Below are 18,397 nucleotides of genomic sequence, written 5' to 3' on the forward strand. Positions count from 1 at the left end.
TACATATGCATTTATGTTTTTCAATACATCAATCATAGCTTTCTTTAAGGTAACTTCCTGCTCATGATAGACATTCTCGACCTCACAATGATAATGTTTAACGGCATCATTTAATATTGCTTTAAGTTTTGCCTTTGCTGTGTGATCTTTCTAAGGTTTCACTAATTGATGCAATTTTCCTTTTTATTAGGTCGAGCAGTAGTTAGCATTTGAAGGATGCGTCCAGTCTCGACATCTTTAGTGATCAGTCTGGGGGGAATGAGGGACAAGAGGGTGTTACGAGCTTTTCTCCAGGATTTGGGTGCGTGAACGCGCACGTCGGCTCCGTCGACGCGTGTGCACACAGCCAGCCACCACACAGACTGAAACACACGCGCGCTGGTTACTTTCACTCTCCATCCCCCCACCAGTCATCGGCTCTTTTTACACACACACGCATGCATGCATGCATACATACACAGACACACGCGCACACACAGGCACAAACACACACACACAGACACACTCGCACACACACACGCGCGCGCGCACACATCCCCCCCCTCACACCCCACTCACCGAGTTCTTTTCGTGTGTCCCTCTCTCCCTCGGCAGGCAGCGGGTCATCCTCAGCAGCAGGCGGGGCTCTCCACGAGCACGGGAGCCCCGCTAGCTGACACGCAAATCTTCCGGCTGACGGGCACAGGAGCGCATCAGCACAGGAGCGCGGGGTAGGCTCCCGCCTGCTTCCTGTCTTTTTGCGGCCCCGCCCCTGTCCCAACACAGGTTGCCTGGCTTCCTGTTCAAGCCGGGCTGCGGATCTTGTTCTTTAATACCTTTGTTTCGTGATATTTACGTGAAAGCCAAACACTTCTATTTTCACTGTGAGTAAAGTATGTTTCCCGCCCCTACTCGGTGACTAAAAATAATTATTGCCGAGCGTGGGATCCTGGTGGATGCCGACCACTAAACCCCCAGGCTGTGTGGAATGCGGTTCTCTGTGGGGGTATATTGCATTTCACAAGGGACAGGATAAAAGTTGCCTTGATAATATCCTTTCAAAAAAATTTGCAGGAAGCTGTTTTTGGACTCGTAAGTGGCCCATCGCGTTCGAAATCACAGGGACAGTAGTATATTATGTACCGCACCTCTAAGGCCTATGGATGCCCAAACCTTGGTTTCATCCGGGTGTTGGCAAAGTACATTAGGCAGGATAGCAATGCATTTTTGCTACTTCGCTGCTTAAAAATCTTTGCGCACAGTTTGTGTCTGGTCTTCTGCCTCATAATTGATGTGCATTCAAACGTAGTCATTTCAGGGGCTCAGTTGAATGCTCGCCACTAGGTCATGCTGAGATCTGCAGGTCACAAAGTCGAATCCCACCAAGGCCGACTCAGCCTTCCATGCTTCAGAGGTCAGTACATTGTATAACATTGCATTGGGTAATAAAAACATCAGTTATTCGCACTGTTAAGAAACGTCAGAGGTATGGCATGGAGCACTATCAAAACCCAAGTGATTAGTTTAATTATATCTGTTTTTAAAAGATGTATTATTATTATTTACTTTTGCACAGCGCTAAAAGCAGTGCAAAAGTTAAAAACAATTGTCATGACATGTGAAAGTCAAGGAGCATAGAAATATTAATATTGGCGTGCAGTTCTAGATTTTTCTCTTGCTGTTTTAGATGTGTCCTATATTGAGAAAGGCTTTAAGTATTAGGTAATTGGGTCTGTCCTAAACACAGTTTAACTTTATCACAAGCCTCATATTTTCTTTTAAAAAACATAATAAAAATACATAATTTATGTACACGTACAGTCTTTCTGTCAACCTTCTTCCTTTTTTGTCTGTTCTCGAGGCACTCACATTTTGCTTTTGTTTGCCACACAGCCTATAGCCTAGCTTCAGCTACTGGCTCTCTTCACCGTGATTGAGGTCACTTTGCTCTTGCACATATGCAAATTTCTTTAAATATGGGTTGTGTCGTCGTTGGCCCCTTTGAGGGGCCGGCTGTGGGTCTTGTGTGTAGCCACACATAACCTTAGTGCTTGCTGCAATGCGTTCTCCACCACTGGCATGAGCTCATTTTTAAAACGTTATCCTGCTTCCTTTCCAGGGTAATCCTCCTAAAGCCGAAGTACTTTCCAAAAAGCCCTGAAGTGCCCTTTAAAAAGTTCATGAGTAGAAAGAACAGTTGCATGGAACTCTGGTGTTTTTGTGCTACTACTCTGATAACTCCTCTTGTTGAGGCTCTGGGCGTGGATGACTATAAGCTGGCTCTGCCATTGTATGTTCAGTTCTAGGGGTCAGGGGACGATGGCTGCTGCTAGCTGTGCAGAACAACCCCCTGCCAGACCCCTGCTTAGAGGCCTGCTCAGTCTTCACTGTCGCTCCTTGCATCCCTGGATAACCTTTTACTGCAGCATTTCCGATCTGAAATAATGTGGTGAAATATGCCACCAGGGCACCTGTGACCTCAGCAGCAGGTACCACGTCCAGTATTAATGGCTTCTATTTCTGACTCAGTTGGTAGATTGAAAAGGCTCGTGTGTTTGCAGGTAAATGTTTCCTTTCTGCTCGAGAGCTGAGAATGATTCTCCCCATATAACGGTGGAAGAGAAGATATCTTTTCTGATGTATCTGCGTTACCTATCTGTTTAAAGGTTAATGCCTTTCACTTTTTACACAATACCTTTCACTCACTAGCCCCTTCTGTTTTTAGGTTTGGCTTGAGGTCCCAAGCACTGTAAATACAACACATATTGCATTACAAATGCTATAGGTGTCACATTTGCGAAAGTTAAAACTATTGGCATTGTAAATGACAAAGCTATTAATTTCGCTATTTTCAAAACCAACACATAAATAAAAAATGTGTAATTTACAATACCAATGGCTCAAACTTTCCTAATGCGAGACCTATTGCATTGCAAATGCTTGTTTTCAAGTACTATGAGGAGAATTAAGACTTAAGTCATTCCAGGGTAGATATTTTCTTGGGAGATGTTTTTGTCTGTATTGCTGATTGTACAACAAGGAAACTCGATTCTAATTAAGCTTCCCTCCTTGACCAGTTTAGGCAACTTGCATAATCTCTTCATTTCCTCCTGCTGTACGTACCTTATTTCTCAGTAGTGGGAACATTTAGAAAGAGGAAGTATTATACATTATTAAATGAATTAACCATTATGCTTGAATCTCCTCAAACCCACTGCTGAATTAATAAAACAGACACTGGTGGCAGCATATGCTTTAGTACCATTTAATCCTAATTTAAATTAATGTATTTGATGCAGCAGGAACTAATATCAATGAGCAACAATGTAATTTAGAAGGAATATTTTCATTGTAATAGGAACATTTTGACGATGAGGTACTGTGCAATGAGTAATATAGCTGTGTGATGTTCTGGGTAAGACTACATTCCAGAAATGGATGTGATGGAGAGTTTTGGGTATGTTTTATTTGTGATTAGAGTTAAAAAATAAATCTGACCCCAAAACACATGCCATTTCTTTAGTGTTTGTTAGACTGAGGCTAGAACACTAAGGGCCCGATGTAGGTAAATCTGATTTACGGACTCTAGAATACCGAATTTTACCGATTCGGTATTCTAGATTCGGTAAATCAGATGTAGGTAAAAAATCGGTAATTTTTATCGAATCTGTATGATGGTGGTAAATAAGGAATCGGTAAGGGCCTGTGGCACTGTTTAAAGTGCCACCTACATCTGTATTTACCAATTCGGTAAATTTACCGATTCGGTATTTTACAGAATCGGTAAATTTACCGAGTCGGTAAATATACCGATTCTGTAACTATAAGGCCCCCTACATGTCAAACAGCAAATACCGGTCGGTAACGGACGAAATCGGCCGTTACCGACCGGTATTTGCCGTCCTACATCTGGCCCTAAATCTGATCCACCCTCCGTGTATGCACTTTCCAAAGTGTTTGTTAGACTGGAGTTAGAATAGTAAATCTGATCCTTCAATGTATTCCCTTTTTGAGTGTTTGTTAGATTTGAGTTTGAATAGTAAATCTGCAGTTTTAACACTGTTTAAACCAAAAAGATTGGGTGTATCCTTGTGTTCTGCCTGGTTTCTCAGATTAGAGAGGACCAGCTCATCAGAGCATTACTAACTCAGCCAGAACGTTACCCTTTCCCCCTCCCTAGGACCTATTCACAAGAAGTAACAACATGTATCTACCACCTAAGGACAGGGAATTCCTAAGATACATACCATGCACCTCCTATAATATCAGAATCGGCGGCCTCTCGGTCCCATACGAACCCAGACCTCTCTACCCAGACGGCAGTATCAGAATCGGCGGCCTCGCGGTCCCATACGAACCCAGACCTCTCTACCCAGACGGCAGTATCAGAATCGGCGGCCTCGCGGTCCCATACGAACCCAGACCTCTCTACCCAGACGGCAGTATCAGAATCGGCGGCCTCGTGGTCCCATACGAACCCAGACCTCTCTACCCAGACGGCAGTATCAGAATCGGCGGCCTCGCGGTCCCATACGAACCCAGACCTCTCTACCCAGACGGCAGTATCAGAATCGGCGGCCTCGCGGTCCCATACGAACCCAGACCTCTCTACCCAGACGGCAGTATCAGAATCGGCGGCCTCGCGGTCCCATACGAACCCAGACCTCTCTACCCAGACGGCAGTATCAGAATCGGCGGCCTCGCGGTCCCATACGAACCCAGACCTCTCTACCCAGACGGCAGTATCAGAATCGGCGGCCTCGCGGTCCCATACGAACCCAGACCTCTCTACCCAGACGGCAGTATCAGAATCGGCGGCCTCGCGGTCCCATACGAACCCAGACCTCTCTACCCAGACGGCAGTATCAGAATCGGCGGCCTCGCGGTCCCATACGAACCCAGACCTCTCTACCCAGTGGCAGTTTATCCTATGAGTACCATTACATAAAGGGATCAGTCTCACTATTCATCAGGGGTATAGAACTACAGTATTCCCGATCACACAACGGTTGCCAATTTGGATAATGTACAACTTGTTCTCTAATTCAAGGGGCTCCTCTCTCCCTTATTCAGTTACCACTTACCTGATCAGGGTTAGCATCTGTTCACATAGCAGCATCTGACTAGAAGAATAGGTTACCCTCTCATACAAGAACACGCAGCACATGTCGGTTCACTAAGAACTGGGGTACTTTATTTCTCATTACAATAAACAATTATATAACACCACACTACAACACATAGCCTGCAAAGAGAAGTGAAAGATTAGGTTGTACACTCTAATAAGAAAGGGTCGACATCACCTTATTAATATGAAGTCTGCACTCAGCAGTCATCTAGGTTCCCTTCTCGTCTGTGCCTTGGCTCGTCTTGAAGTCACACCTCCGCAATTACGGGTACACGGCTGCACCGCTATGCGCTGTTCCCTTCACCCTTCTCCAAGTCACTGGAACCTTCCTCTCATCGGCTACTCTCTTCTCTCTGGCTGTTCTGCTAAGAGAGTATCTGTTTCTCGATTCTTCTCCGCCTTTTGGAATGGCGCCTGTCTTCCCTGGAATAAGTAATAGCTTTGCTGCTAACGGCTAGATGCCGCCTACGGACTAACTCACTAACTGTCTCGGCTTTTTACTAATATAGAAGCGTGTCTCCTCATGGAAAATTCCGGCCAGTACCCTGCCGCCCACCAAATTCTTGTACCTCCCCGTACCAAGGACACGTTCCCAGCCGGCCGGCCTGATGTTGTGTCTTCGGTATGAAGAAAAATACAATCCTTCGACAAGGGCCGGCCTGAACCGGTTCTCTCCAAGCGAACAACACCTCATAACTAAAACATTACACTTAACCTAGAAGCATCCCAAGCTGCCGGAGCAGAAAGAAAGATGGAGTCTCTCCCGTTTGAGGCCTACCAGGCCCGAATTCAGCATTACTCCATGGAAAGTATAATAATACCCTCACTGAAGGACGGATTATCCCTAATACTAACGAATCTATCCCCTAGCCTATGCGTATAAGCCCTAATCTAAGGAGGAGAATACAGAATTATATCAAAGTGCCTAGTAAATAGGCTCTATTCACTACTCTAACCCTTGCACTGGAATGATAAGAGACTGAAGTCACCTTCAATCACCTTTCCTCAAAAGAGGGACGGGAAAATCAAGCAGAACACCTTGTCATCAAGAAAATCCTTAGTATCATTGCAAAAATAGGGAATGCATAAACGTCCTCGTCCACACTACCCCTAAAGCCTGGGGAACCAGATTCTACAAGAGGCAAACATATCCAACACTAAAAGGTGTAGTCTGCAAATTAATATCTGCATTCCCCATATAGCCAACCTCCACTCACTGGCAACCCTCAGATACCTCCAATTCCAACCTGGTACCTCTTTCATCCACCCTGGAACATACTCCACCTTGACTGAAACCCAGTGATTCAGACAATAATGCCAACACTCTCTTTCAGTCTTCACCAATTTATTGATCTAGAACCTTCCAACCAATTAACATATTAACCTGCCTATACTCTGTTAAACTTCAGTAATACAGTTTCTTTCCCGCCACAAAAGTCCTGCTTTCATAAGAATCTGACAGTAACTTTAAACATTTGATGTGCAACCACTTCTCCTTGCCTGGCTATTTTTCTCCCTCAGTCCCATGACCACTTTGATCTCCTGACCCTACTTAACTCTGTACTGGATTTGGGATGCAATTCAGTCTAAGAAACTGCTTTTCAAACCAGCCCCCTAGTGCATCAAGTGCAGTGAGGGAGTACTCCCTCCAAGCAAGTCTCTAGAAAGTTGAGGCAAAGCAGTTGAATTTTCCAACACATTTTTAGATGTATGCTGACAAAATGTCCTAGGTTTTAAAGCACAGTTGAAGACCACAGGACACAGTGTCACTATCATTTATTTGTGCTTAATAATACATTAACTTGCCACATGTTTAATCATTACTTATATGTGTGTGTATATGTTATTTTATACTTAGATTTAGTAAAGGAGCCCATCGCCATATTGAAGTCAACTTGTATTTTTGCTTGCCGTGGCTTGGTGTGTATAACTTTATTTCTGTTTCAGGCACCTAAAACACTATGGCCTTGTTATTACTTGTTATCATACAGTTTAAAGGTTGTAGTGTAGCAGTGCAGCAATTAACTGCTTTGGATGATGATTCTCAGCACCTGCACAAGATGGGAGACAGAAGAGGTGAACACTCCTTTGTGAGATTTCGTGAAGGCCACGATGATGGAAGATTCTGGCCTTGTATTATCTGAGCACCACTCATACCAGTGTAAGGTATCAGAGCACTTTACATTACATACACATTACACACAGACAGTAAACCATAAATAGGAAAATCAGTGTATAGGAAATGTTGCATCAGCCAGAGGACTACAAGGTATAGGAGTTTGGTCTGCAGAAGCACAAACTCAGAATTTAAAACGTAACACCATGGTTGGGGGTTGGCTTAACTAATAAGATTTGATTTCTACCCAAGTGAACCCTTTTTGCAACATTACAATAATGAAAGACTGGGCCAACAAATCATAACCTCTAATTTATACCTTGCAGTTTGCAAGCAGCTCTTTGATGACAGTTAATACTCTGGCAAACCTGGTGCCTTGCCTGTACTTTTGCTGAAACACTCTTTTCCTCACCGGATTCTGCGCCCTGCTAGAGGGGGGCTGTGCGGGCTGGCACATCTCTGCCGCTCCGACCCGGAGCCGTCACGACGCACAGGAGGAAGCCTACATCACCCAAGGTGCACCACCTGATGCGCAGCTGCCGTGAGTGAGGGGGAGGCGTGGTGATTGCGCTTAAAGCACTGCCTCTCCTCCCGTGGTGCGGGAGGCGCGCGGGGCATAGCCCGGACGAAGTCCGGACCACAAGCGGACCCGTCTGTGCCCGACGGGGGCCAGAGGAGGCCGGGCTGGGCCACCCCCTTTGGTTTTCTGTTTTTCTTTCTTGCAGCTGTGAGACTTAACTGTAGTATCGGCCTGGGACTTTGACCTCCCGTGATGGCCCTCTTGGAGACGTTTAATGCGCAGTATTTTATTGTGGGGGCAGTATCCTTTAAACGGGCTTCCATATGCTCTCTCTGTTGCATGGTATGGCTTTGTAACGGTTTTCTTTTTTTTTACTGTTTCCATCCTTCTAATTAGTGAACGAGGCGCTGTGTTGATACTTCTGCCTCTATTTTTGGGGGTTCATTTGGGTATTGCAAAATAGGGAGGAGGAAGACCGAAGTTAGCCAAGAAGGGCCAAAACCTGTAACTAGGGCTAATGTTTCAACTCTGGATGCTTTCTTAACGAGAGCTGCCTCAGTTATAGATAAAGAGATCGAATTAGTGAACAAGGCGATCTCCTTTACATGGTCTAACTTCCCGTATGGTTGGTTCTATCAGCCCCCTCAGGGAAACTGTTACTGAAATTCCTAGTTTACCCTTGCCTTTTGTATTGGGTGCTGGCTCACAGCCTAATGAAGCTTCATATCCCTTGCAAGGAACTTCAGGGGTGATTCCACATAGTCCACTTTCCCCTGTTATCACCATTGCTAATAAGGAGAATGGTGCTTCTATACATACGATAGGGACTTGTGGCATTAATAATCATAAGTCCCAGGAAGTTCATACCAATGTCGGCCCCCCACAACAATCTAGGGTGGCCCAAAGGTCAACTCGGAGTACAAAAAGAAAATCAAAGCCCCTGGGAAGTCACAAAAAAAAAGCATTTCCTCCAAGCCAGTCCCTAAGATCCTGGTATCTGCTTCACCAGTAGCAAATACAGTCCAACCGGCCATGATGGAAGATTTTATAGCAACTATGAGTTGCATTTTGGATACAAAGCCGAGGCCCATCTTGGATAGGGTAAACTCTATAGAGAAAGCTCTGGCAGAACATAAAAGGTCTGCACCACCCACTCAAATTCCTCAATCCTTAGTTAAAGAGATGTCTGGTGAGAACACGGCCCTTGGAACCGTGCTTATGCCTGGGCCTGTTCTATCATTCTGGCCGTCCAGTGGAGGTGAGGCCGGTGGCAAAAACGCGGCCTCTGAAGTCCCAGGGGTTGGGCTGGTTGATGTTTAAAGAGAAAGACAGGTCCCTAATGGTCCCACATCTATTCATCCCCAGGGTCTGGCTTCCCAAAGTTCAGGAATCCCACTAGTAGAGAGTCAGGGTCATCTAACAAATGCTGCACAAAATCTAGAGGTTATTAGTCTCCCACCCCAATCTACTCCCCTTGTGATAATTTTGGGTAATGTTCCTCCACTGTCACCAAGGAGCAATGTGGATTTCACTCAACTCAAAAACAAGGTTACCCACTGGCTGTCGAATAACACATCTGTGGGCCCAATGGTGGAACGTAACAGCATCATGGTGCGTCGGGTGGGATGGATAGGGAGTTTAAGGAAATCCGGAATGGGAGACTGTATCATTGTGAACTTTAATAGCCCTTCCCTTGCAGATAGAATTTTTCAGGAGACTCACCATATCCACACACAACGTGCTCCTGGTATTCAGGTTCTCCCACTGGGCTTCTTCTATAAGGCTGATTATACAAGGCGCGCAAACACAAGTATTCCACGTGGTAGGTGGTTTCAAAAACCCCGTGAGGTTATGGGTGGGAGTCACTTATTATCCCCGTTCGATGGGGTACCAGCCGGTCACTCGGTTAGAGCTATCCAACAGCTTTTCAGCCCTATCGAGGTTGAACGAGTGCGACTGACTGTGAATTCTGAGCCCACTGGCGAGTTATCACATTAACAGGGGTCTCCTTGCCCCCCCATGGGAGATGTTGTGCGCAGTGCTACGGAGAATTTTAGGAAGCCCAGCACTCAGCAGCTGCTGCTTTTACCAGTTTTAGACCAAGGGAAGATTGCAAGTGCAGATCTGTATAATGTTCTGTCATGGAACATAGCAGGACTGACGGGATCATTTCAGGATCCAATTTGGATGCAGTTCATCAGACAATGACCTGTGATTTGTCTCCAGGAGACCTGGCTCGTGAACTGTAACCTGTTCTTGGAGGGCTACAAGGCCTTCTTTGTTGCCGCGTCCCAGTCCCCATGTGATAGAGCGAGGGGTGGGCTGGTGATCTATACATTGTTGGCTGTGCTCTGTAGGATACAGCAACTCTCTACTGATAACAAGGATTTTCAAGTAATTGCCCTAAGGAGAGGAAACAACAGTATGGTCATTATTAATTTTTATAATGCAATAAGCATGCAGGGGGAGTGCAAGATTGCCCAGTTGGGTTGTCTTATAAGACAGTCCTGTTGCTCTGTTGCACATACGTTTATGGTGGTGGGGGATTTTAATAGTCACCCCTGTGGAGATCCTAAATCCCGAAGCATGGCTGAGTTGGGATGTGCCAGGATGTGGGGTTTCCACTTTGAGCATTCTGTCGAGGGGGAGATATTAAACAACGTGTTTAATACATTTGATCTGCTTTCATCAATGTCTTTATCTGCTCCCCTTGGCAAACAGCTCGCCCCTCTTTTAAAGGATGTAGTAGCGGGTCTTTTATAGATCATATCCTGATCTCCACTGGTCTTCAGTCCAGCTTTAGCGGTTTACAATTATGGATAGCATTTTTAGTGATCATAACCCTGTTTGTATCCACCTGGAAGTAAGGGTGCGGCCAGGGTGACAGCTCCAGGCACGTTGAGACCCGTGGAGGTTAGTTGCCTCTTAAAATGGTCGCAGACTCATTTTATCTCCAGACTCATTTTACGGCAAAGTGCAAGGGTCTTGTGCATCAGAACTCGCTTATTGTGTGTCACCTGATTCCCATCCGGGGGAAGTCCTCATGGCTTTTGATGGCATTATCACCAAGGTAGGGTCCCTTCTACGCGTTCCTTCAAACAGAACGGAGTCATCGGAGCCCAGATGGTTCAACCCAGCATGCTCTAAGGCAGCGAGACAATTAAAAGATGCCCTAAAAGCCACTCTGAGAAACCGACCTTTGATTTGTGCCCGTCGTCTTGACTACAAATGAGCATTGGCCAGCCGTAAGGGTGAATTGAAGGAGGAAAGGTGAAGAGACCTTCTGGAGGCTATCAACTTGGGAAATAGTGCAAGGTTTTGGGGCATTATCAACCGACCTCTATTTGAATGGTCGGGGGACGGAGAAGTAGGCACTAACATAACCGAGGACGAATGGGTATCTCACTTTCAATCCATCTTCGCATGCCCTATGGCTTACCACCAACTTCTTGGTAGCGCCAACACCAACGTCCCAGTAATGTTTGAACAGCAAAAGGTGGAGAAGGGTATCTTAGGGCTGACATGCAACAAGGCCCCGGGCCTGGATGGTATACCCCGGATCTTTTGAAATCAAATCCACTCCTATGGGCTCCGGTTCTGATGGCGGTGCTTAATGCGGCGGCCAGGATCGGTTGCCCAGCCTCCTGGGGCACCTCAACCATTGTGCCGGTCTTCAAGAAGGGCGTTTGCTTTAGCACCTTGTGTTATCGTCCGATCTCCCTTCTTGATTCCGAGGTTGTGGGGGTGGGGGTGTTATTGGGAAGATTATCCTCCTGGGCGGCAGAGAATAAGGTCATCTCTGACATACAATACGGGTTCCGCCCAGGGCGGTCTACCCTGGCCCAATGCCTTAACCTGTACGTGATCCTGGGGAAGTACACAATCGCCCACCAAGGTACAATCTACATGGCCTTCATGGATCTTTCCTCCGCTTTTGACTGCGTCAATCGGGGGAAACTGTGGCAATTCATGAGGGCCTTGAGGGTGGAGGACAATTTGGTTAACCTCCTGGTGGATCTACATAGGGACACCAAGGCCAATGTTAGATTTGCTAAGGATCTTCGTGTTTCCAGGGATTTCAAAATAGAGAGGGGGGTTAGGCAGGGATGTATCCTGGTCCCCTTCTTATTCAATCTATATATCAACGACCTGGACAATACCCTGGTAAATACAGGGGTCGATTTCCCTTACGTGGGGCAATGGGGTCTACCTGTCCTGCTATATGTGGACGACTTGGTCCTCATCGCCAGGACGAAAAGGGGACTCCAGACCCTGCTTGACACATTCTGAAGCTTTATGGAAGATCGTGACCTTGCAATTAAGAACTCTAAATCTTTATATCATGCAGGTCGGGATTCGCCCGAAGAAACAGTACCCTTTTAAAGTGGGTAACGAGAATGTTCCGATGACCACGATATTCTCTTACCTGGGTGTCTTGGTAGATGATCGGCTAAACTGGGGGGCCACTGATTAAGAGGAAAAAGGGGAGGTTATAAGGGTACATGCCGCAATCTTCAACTTTGCCACAAAGATGGGTAAGCTCCCAATCGCAGCAATGTTGAAGATATACCAGGCCAAAAGTGTTGCCATTGTTAGCTATGGTATATATATTCACCACCACAGGGGCAGCCCTAACCACCTGAACCAGGGGCCAAAATTATTTTTCCAAACAAAGGTTCAGAATGTACATGAATCAATAATATGCCACTAGAACAATAAAGTTATACAAAAAAAGAGTAAAAGTGAGAAAGAAGAATAGAAAACTTTATGGTCCAAAGGGAAAAGTGATTCAAAGAAATATATGTGTTTATAGAAAAATACAAAATGTATTTATATTTAAAAGATTAACATAAGGCTCAGAAAGGTTGTCGGTTTTACAAAAACAAAACACAACATATACATAAAACCAGACAAGTGGCAAACACATAGAGGTTACATATACATAAGAGTTCTAAAACAATATAGGAACTCCTATACACAAAATAATGTGTCCTCCTTAAATTATGGCCACAGTATCGTCGACGGCGTTTCGACCGTTGTCATAAGTACATGGTCATCCTCAGGACAATAGTTTTTCTGAGCTTGTCATTAAACAATAATATAACCAACTGCTGTGGAGTCAATTTAAAGATTCCATTGACTTCGGGGAATTCGTCCATTACTGATAACTGAAATATCGCAAACCACTCACAAGGTAGTAGTTGCCTCCAACCGGCAATATCGTGATGCCCAAACAAATACAAATTAGGTTTTGGGTCGATTCTTCTACCGACGAGCCGTAATTTAAATTAGCTGGGGGACAGGGAGAGCTCCGTGAAATGGATTATAAAAAAAATAAACGTGTGCCCAGCATCTGTCTTCAATTACCGCGGCCCCTGACAGCTGGTAATTGAAGAAATATGCCCTTCTGCTGCGCGTGTCCGCATGGACTATGCACTAGGCGGAGCTACTCTAACGCCTATGGCCTATTGCGTGCTCTCTTGCAAAAACACACGCATGCGAGGCCCAATTGCCATGCAGCTGGCAAAAAGAAGGACGAAAAATCATGAGCAGCCAGGAATTTTTTAGGTAGCTTTTCGGAGACACTAACTACGGGGCTCTTGGGCTCCGCCCACACTGCTACACAGTGTGACGTAGGCCCGAGCCCTAAAAAGGGCTCTCTGACAGGAACAGTAACTCACTGACCTATTTACATTGTATGTGCTTTGTGATCTGCGTGGTACATGTGCTTTGCATCAGGCATTCTAACCTCCTTCACTACTTTATGATGAGTTAAAACTCCCAGTAGACACAAATATGACCTCTCTGCAGCAGGCCCATTAATCACCAGAGTTATCTTGACCCTTTTATTGTTTCCTTAATATTGCTGGAGGCAAAGAACGCGGCAGCAGGTGCCATTAACACCATATTGTACTTAAAAACAGCCCCCTGGGAGGAGCTACGCTACGAATCAAGATGGCCGCATAAGCTCCAGGGTCCGTCGACCTCTGCCAGCAGCTCGATTATCCTGTCTTTCATCCTGACCTTACACCTGATTTTCTTGTGTATGAAGGTCTACAGCTTCCGAAGATACAATCCCGAGATTTCTATCTTATCGGCTGATGAAGATACGCCGTGTTTCATTTCTCGGCCTACCACCGTGTGGAAGCCGGGGCCTCGATTTCTGGACTACCCGAGTCAGAGTTGAACAACATCGGCCGTGAGACCTGGACTGAGCCCGGTCTCCCGAAGAGTGCCTGACTTGTTGATTTTCCTGACGATCCTTTGTACGACCTACGCCCGGGACACGCCATCGTGCCACGCCGACCGCTGTGGTGGGGGCCCGGTGCCCGGAGACCTTGTTGCCCCCCTCGGGGTCGACGGGCTGGGGTCCTCTCTGGCGGCGGCGGTGTGTTCTGTACGACGAGGAGCGCCCATTCTTTGTGATCGGATTTGCGTGGCCTGCGACTCCGGAGCAGCCGGCCTCCGGGGTTCTAGTCCGGCTCTGTCTCCTACTGAGAGGGGATGGAGCGGACGGAGGGCGCGCTATCTCTATGGGCCATTGTGGCCACCTTTGGGGCGCTCCATTCTCTCACAGTTGCTGGGCTCCGGACACTGATGGTGAAAGTGGACGGTATCCTGGAACCTGAGGACGACGCCTCGTTTGCTTTCCAGCTGAAGATGGTACCAGCGGTGCATTGCGTCTTGGAGGTCGAGGTCCCTGTGCATACCCCGGAAATTATGAATCCTGACGGCCCCCCATTACCGGCTAGCCAGCCCGTGCTTCTCGCTAACGTCTTTTGCCTGACCCTGCTGCCACCTGACACATCTATAGACGGTCATCCATGTGGCTACGAGTTCCCTGTTGATGGTTTGGATATTCGCTGTCTTTGGACACCTTTCCTAGTTCGAGCCGTGAACTTTTATCCTGTCTTCGATCCTCTTGTGCTGAACAGAACTTTTGTGGACGCTTTGCCTTTTCCAACAAAATGGCGGCTCGGATGGCAGAGACTCTTCTCACAGACCGTACTGGCCAGGGCTGAACTTTATCGCTGGGTTCCGATATAAGAGCTTTTCGTAATTTCGGGGCTGTACCTGTATTGTGATGGGAATTGTGTGGCTGTTGTTTATTCTCCCTTTACCGGTTTGTGTACTTGCGGAATATTGATTTTATCATGTATCCGGGTGGTCGCTGTTGGCGGGGTGTACGGGAGACCGGGAGTGTGTTTGCTTCCTCCTCCTCCGCTTTTCTTTTCCCTTCCTTTAGGGTAGTTCTGGGGCGACAGGCACGCTGCTAGTGGGGTTAGGCCATAGCCATTGCAGGGGTGCAGGGTGGGGGGTTAGGGGTGGGGTTTTTTATTTTGCCTTTTTTATGTTCTATGGCCCCTTTTCTTTTCCCTTTTTCTTTCACGAGAGATGGCTGTTTATCTTTTACGGATCCTCTATTGTCCGGGTGTTTTTGCTGACTTAATTATCCTGTGACATTATGGATGAGGTCGTGCGGGTGGGGTGGCTTTGCTTGATTCACAGATTGCTTATTTCCTGCTTCCGTAGTGTGTACCCGTGATGGGCCCTTTACTTCCTACAGTGATTTTGTTTGTTTAATTCCCCCGCCTGGCCCTTATTCTGTATTTCATCGCGAAACACCTGATGTTGTATTGCCTAATCTTGTCTTACTGTTAAATAAAAAAATATTTAAAAAAAACAAAAACAGCCCCCCTCCCCACACACAAAGCCAGCGCCCGGTGCGGTGGCACTGATCGCACCGCCCTAGGGCCAGCACTGCCAAGTACAGCAGGAACACTGACTTTTGATTAGTTCTTACTCGTGGGGATTCTGTAGAATATATCTCTTTGGCTTAATTTCATGTTTTAACTATGTGAAGCTTTTTAGTTAGCCAGGAGATTTGCCCTGTTCACCTTTGTAGGCAGGCATCTCTTTCTCTCTCTTGACAACCAATGCTCCTTATATTTCGACTCATAGACTTACTTTCTAGAGCAAGTAAAGTTCTACTTTTTTTGACTGGAACCTTCATATGGTTCTACTTTTGTTTTGGGATGTGCAGTAAACTTTGCTATGCCGGCAAAGTTTGCGTAGTTCTGCCAATCAACACTCCATTGGGAGTGCGGAGTTCAGCAAAACCCCTGCCAACAACTGGCAGAGCTGAATTTTACCTGCACGCTCACCCCTAGGACATCCAGCGGACTGAACGCGGGATTACTAGCTCAAGACATATGCGTTGTAAGCAGGCACCCCATTCTAGATCACACTTAGATGCATGCACTGCGGATTGTCACTTGCTTGCAAACAGGAACAATGCAAATGACTCCATTGGTAAAGAGAGACTGCACCTGTCCCTTAACCTGCATTGGGTGAGGCCATTGCAGCTTCCTGAGGCTCTGGGGTCCGAAGCACACATAACGCAGTAGATAGTTCTCTACAGCCCATGATGGCTAGAGGGGACACGTAAACCTTTAATGTCTGGTGAACACAGGCCTTTTTAGCACCTTGACGCTAGCGCTAAGCACGGAGCACAGGCCGCTGCAGTTCCTTGAAACCGCTTTAATGAAGGAGCACAAGCCTTGGACAGCTCATTGAAGTCCTTGCTGCCCATAAAACATATACCGCTGCAGTTCCTTGAAGTTCTTGTGGGCTAGAGAGCACAAGCCCCTTAAGCCTTGTGTCAACCAGGGAGTACAAACTGCTGAAGGTCCTCGAAACTCTTGCTTCCCAGAGAGCGCACCACACAGACTCTTAAAACCCATGTTGCAGAAAGAGCATAGGCTGTGTGGCTCTTTGAAGATCGTGCTGCCAGGAGAGCACCAAACATTGCAATGCAATAGGTCTCGCATTTACAAGAGTTTGAACTATTGGCATTGTAAATGACAATGCCTTTTATTTATGTGTTTTGAAAACCTGCAAGCAGTGTGTAAATATGGACTTAAACACACAAATAAAAGGTATTGTCATTTACAGTGCGAATAGCTTAAACTCTGATTGCATTGCAAATGCTCGTTGAAATGTTCCAGTAGATGACTGTAAACCTCAGTTCGACATCACAGATCATCTGAGTAAGTGCATCGTGGACTGGAGACTGTTCCTAGTTTGCACAGTGCAAATACCATTCTGATCTTCCCGCATTATCACCTGTGATTGATTGTTGTGTTTACTTGCTTAAATACCCATAAGTTAAAGTTTATGTACAGAAAGCTAAGTGGGTAAATGAACATAAGAATAACATTAAAACCGGACAAGCAGGATCACAAGTTGCAATACTTTTCAAGGAGGCCAGACTCAATATAGGTCAAGGTTTTAGATGCTGGCCATTATGTTACCCAACGGTGGGAAGTGTCGCAAGCTCAAATGGAATGATAAGAAAAATCTTTTGGATGAAAAATTCGATGTATTAGCTTTTAAAGGCCAAACTAGAGAACTTGGTTTTGAGATAAGTCCCCAATGTTTCACATTGGCCTGCAGTGCAGTTTTTCTATCTTGATATACTACAGAAAGAGAAGAGTTAATTTGCAAATGCATAGTCATCCGATCACTGATCTCTATATGAGAAGAGTAACTTTGTAGCAAGAAGGTCAGCTGATCACAGGATACCTGTGGACTTATGGGTGGAAGAAGCATACTCTGAAGCAAATGGAGTCCATTCAGAACTGGCGTGCCTGAGAGTAACAATAAGCTTTGACACGAACTGACGTAGTTGAGTACCACATGAATAATGAAAAACACTGTAGCTTCATTACGAGTTGGAAAGTATGTAATGTATACAATAATTTTTGGAAGCGTTTAGTACCTCAACCTTTAAATTTGGGCAGGTCAAACCTGCGGAAATCTGTACCAAATTCTGCATTTTATTCCCTAGAAACTCATAATGGGTGCTATATATCACACCCGATAAATAACATATCCCGTGGTATTGTTCTTTATTGGGCGCAATAAATAGCACTTATACTCGTAAAGAGGCCCTGAATATAGGAACTTTTCTGATTAATGCACATTAGTTTTGCTTGTTTTCCTTATTCAGATTTACAAAATTGAGGTTGGCACACAATGCATTGAAAGAATATTAATGAATATTTCATAGAAAAAAGGCATTTGCAATAAAACTTTGAATTGATAATGAACCGTTCAGATTGGAGTAAAAAGGTTATACTTCTGTGTGGTGGTTTCTATGGGAAAGTGTTCTCACAGTCTGTTGCTCAACGAAAACAGAAGGTATTTCAACATTTTGTACTCTGGTAAAAGAGATGTGACGTGGAGAAAAAGGATTTACACATCTTTATTCTCACGTAATATAATACATTGAAAATACCAAGGTTCATAAACTGCTGCTGCTTGTGGAGACATTAACTTTTATTAAAACTTTGGAATGTTTGTAGCTCCATTGAAAACAATTGAGTGCTCCGGGCTTATAATGGCTGGTATAAGCCTGGAGCTCCAACATTCCAATGTTTCTTTGTTCATAGCTCTGGCTGTGAACAAAGGCTTCAGGGAGCCTGAGGGGATTCCAATCCCCTCGCGCTCCCTGAAGGCTTTGTTTTTTTTGTTAGAACATTCTGCTCTCTAGTGACAGAATGTTCTAATAGCCTTATAGCCCTTCGTAGCAGGGCTATACCGGCTATTAAAGTCCCTATCCCATGTTAAAGGCCCGAGCCGATGGCTCGGG

At 45.7% G+C, this 18,397-nt stretch overlaps 1 protein-coding gene across 4 annotated transcripts in view; it reads left to right on the top strand.

Annotated features, from left to right (window-relative positions):
• The window catches only part of LOC144755825 (myosin light chain kinase, smooth muscle-like), a 730,231-nt gene that overhangs the window by 118,957 nt on the left and 592,877 nt on the right, over window positions 1–18,397 (top strand). For 2 of the 4 annotated variants that reach the window (XM_078645117.1, XM_078645120.1), the window contains exon 2: window positions 7,550–7,605. The exons of the other annotated variants lie outside the window; for them this stretch is intronic. The gene's annotated coding sequence lies outside the window, so the exon portion shown is untranslated. The remainder of the gene's footprint in view (window positions 1–7,549; window positions 7,606–18,397) is intronic. 4 annotated transcript variants of the gene reach the window in all.

The sequence above is a fragment of the Lissotriton helveticus genome, chromosome 5_1 (assembly GCF_964261635.1).
Source record: "Lissotriton helveticus chromosome 5_1, aLisHel1.1, whole genome shotgun sequence".
Lineage (NCBI taxonomy): Eukaryota > Metazoa > Chordata > Amphibia > Caudata > Salamandridae > Lissotriton > Lissotriton helveticus.